The sequence below is a fragment of the Anolis carolinensis genome, chromosome 1 (assembly GCF_035594765.1).
Source record: "Anolis carolinensis isolate JA03-04 chromosome 1, rAnoCar3.1.pri, whole genome shotgun sequence".
Lineage (NCBI taxonomy): Eukaryota > Metazoa > Chordata > Lepidosauria > Squamata > Dactyloidae > Anolis > Anolis carolinensis.
Window position 1 is genome coordinate 5,556,077 of NC_085841.1, and position 2,821 is coordinate 5,558,897.

Below are 2,821 nucleotides of genomic sequence, written 5' to 3' on the forward strand. Positions count from 1 at the left end.
CAAAACAAGTTTATTTCATGTACAAAGCTTAGTGGTTTCAATAATTTCTTTAAGACACTTAAATAACTGTTACAGATAGATGTTGAGGTGTTCTAACTTCCAAAATACTTTCTTCTCTCAATCAAAACTAATAACAGATCTCTTGGATTTACTGGGATTACTTCCCCTACTCCACAGCCTCTACAAATAACCCTAAACAAGTCACCCAACTTGCTTAGTCTGGCACTACTAGAGGTCCGCCTCCCTGGTTTCCTTAATCCTGGAACCAGTCTATCTCCTGTGACTAACAATCACAGACTAAGATTCAAACCTCCCTGGTTTCCCTAAACCTGAAACCAGTGTCTTCCCTGTGACTAAAAATCACAGACTAAACTGTCTTTTTAAACATTCCCTCCAAACGGCGGTTGGCTCTGCCCCCGTTGCTATGGTAACCTGCCTCAGAATGCTGAGCTGGTTACCTTCCCCCACTATTATCAACTCCAATACTCACCCATTTTAAACATAGCCAAACATGACTTCTAAAAAAAACAAAAAAAACATGTCATCCATAAATCAAAACAAAGACACACTTCTTTACAGATATGGACAATTTGGAGCAGGTCTAGAAAAGGTCAAATGGTCTAGAAAATGGTCAAATATCAAGATGATCCAGGTGTTATACAAAAGGGTGCTATTTTAGATTGGAGAAGGCTGAGTTGTGACATGATAGCCATCTTTAAATATCAGAAGAACAGGGAATGAGACTGCTTTCTGTTGCTCCAGAGACTAGAACATGAACCTAAGGATTCAAATGAGAAAATAAATTCCACTTAAAACATTACATGTTCAAAAGTGGAATTTAGAGGGAGGTAGGTTCTCCATCTTTGGAGATCTTTGTTCAGAGGTTGGTAGGTCATCTTTCAGAAATGCTGTAATATTGTCTTTCTCCACAACAGGGGTTGGACTAGATGGTCCTTGTAATATCTTCCTGCTCTAAGCGTCTATGATTTATCAAAGATCAGAGAAGCATCTGGCTGTAGTTCTTGAGATATAGAACAATAGACTCCTAGAGCTTGAAGAGACCACCAGAACCATCCAGTCCAACCCCTTATGCCAGGCAGGAACACACAATCAAAGCACCTCTGAGAGATGGCTATCCAGCCTTTGCTTAAGAACCTCAGGAGAAGGAAATTCCACCACATTCCCAGGCCACAGCATATTCCACTCAACAGCTCTTACCATCAGGAAGTTCTTCCTAATGATTAGATTGGATCTCCTTTTCTGCAATTTCAATCCATTGCTCTGTGTCTTAGTCTCTAGAGAAGCAGAAAATAAGCTTGCCCCCTCCTCAGTGTCACTATCCCTCAAATATTTGATCACAGTTCCAGAGTAGCACTTCAATGGACATCCTTTAAAACATTTAAACATGGCTCTTATGTTCCCTCTCAGCCTTCTGTTCTCTGGGCTGAATCTACCCAGCTCCCTCAGCCAATGCTCATAGAGCTTGGATTCCAAACCTTTGATCATTTTGGTGACCCTTCTCTGGACATCTTCCATCTTGTCCATAGCCTTGGGTGGTCACGTTTGACGGGGAAAGAAGGAGACAGCTTTGGCTTGGAAACAAAGCTCCCTTGTCCCACCATGGTCTCCATCCTAAAGGTGGAAAGGTGGGCCTGGAAGTTAAGATCAAGGTAGACTCTTTCTGGGAGTGAATTACAGGTGAAGCTGAAGATCTAGTAGTTTTTTTCGCCCAAATAAGCTTTTAGAACTTGATGCTTTCCTTAAGGATTCTATGCTGAACTTTCATGATTTCACCCAAATCCATTCAGATATGAACCTTCCTGTCCCTGACCCAATCCTTCTCACAAACAGTTATGATGGACTGGATCAATCTGAAAAAGAGAAGACTGGAAGAATATGAAGAGGCCTTCCAGGGTACCAAAGTCTTTGCCATGCCTAACAGCCCGGATGCTAAAGAGAAAGCAGCAGTTGGTGGACATCATTGAGAAGGTGAAACCCAAGATCCAACTGCTGATTGAGAAATGCAACCTGGTCAAAATGTGGGTGCAGTATTGATCCCCAGGATAGAAGGTGGCAATAATTTGGATGTTTCTATTCAGGAAGAAACTGTGGCTGAACTCTGGCCTGTGGAGAGTGAGGCAGCTTCATACTTGGACCAGATCTCTAGATATTACATCACATGGACAAAGCTGGTTTCTAAAATAGCAAAATATCCTCATGTGGAGGATTGCCATTGCACAGTGACTGAGATGGATGAAAAGGAATATATCAGTCTGCGACTCATCATTTCAGAGCTGAGAAATCAATATGTGACCCAGCACATCATGACCCTGAAGAACATTGAGAAGATCAAGTGACCCTGGAGCAGAAATGCAGAGACTCTACTGAGCTGTCAGCACTCTGAACTTATGAACTGTTCAGTAGACTCAAGACAGTTTTTGCCTCAGTTTATGTGACTATCAAGATGGGAAAGCTGGCTGAAAACGGTCCTTGCCACACTTTTAGTTAAAAGTCTACCGAAATTCTCCTAATTTCCTTCTTGAATTGCTTTGGCCAGACATGGACACAGGGTTATCCCAGGTGAGGCCTGACCAAAGCAGAATAGAGTCACTTCTCTCAAACTAGACACTGTCTTCCTATTGATACCATCTGTCTGGGGTATTTTGATTGTGCTTTTCCTGCATGACAAGGGGTTGGACTAGATGGCCCATGTGGTCTCTTCGTCTTCTTTTTTCTAAGCTATTTTCCCAGTGGAGGGGTTAGTATCCATGTGGTCTCTTCCAACTCTATGATTCTATGGTTCAGCCTAGAATTGCATTGG

The 2,821-nt window shown here is 42.3% G+C and overlaps 1 pseudogene; it reads left to right on the forward strand.

Moving 5' to 3' along the window:
* The first annotated feature begins 481 nt into the window (after nucleotides 1-481).
* Nucleotides 482-2,456, forward strand: LOC100564384 (proteasome activator complex subunit 3-like; annotated as a pseudogene).
* Nucleotides 2,457-2,821: the final 365 nt, after the last annotated feature.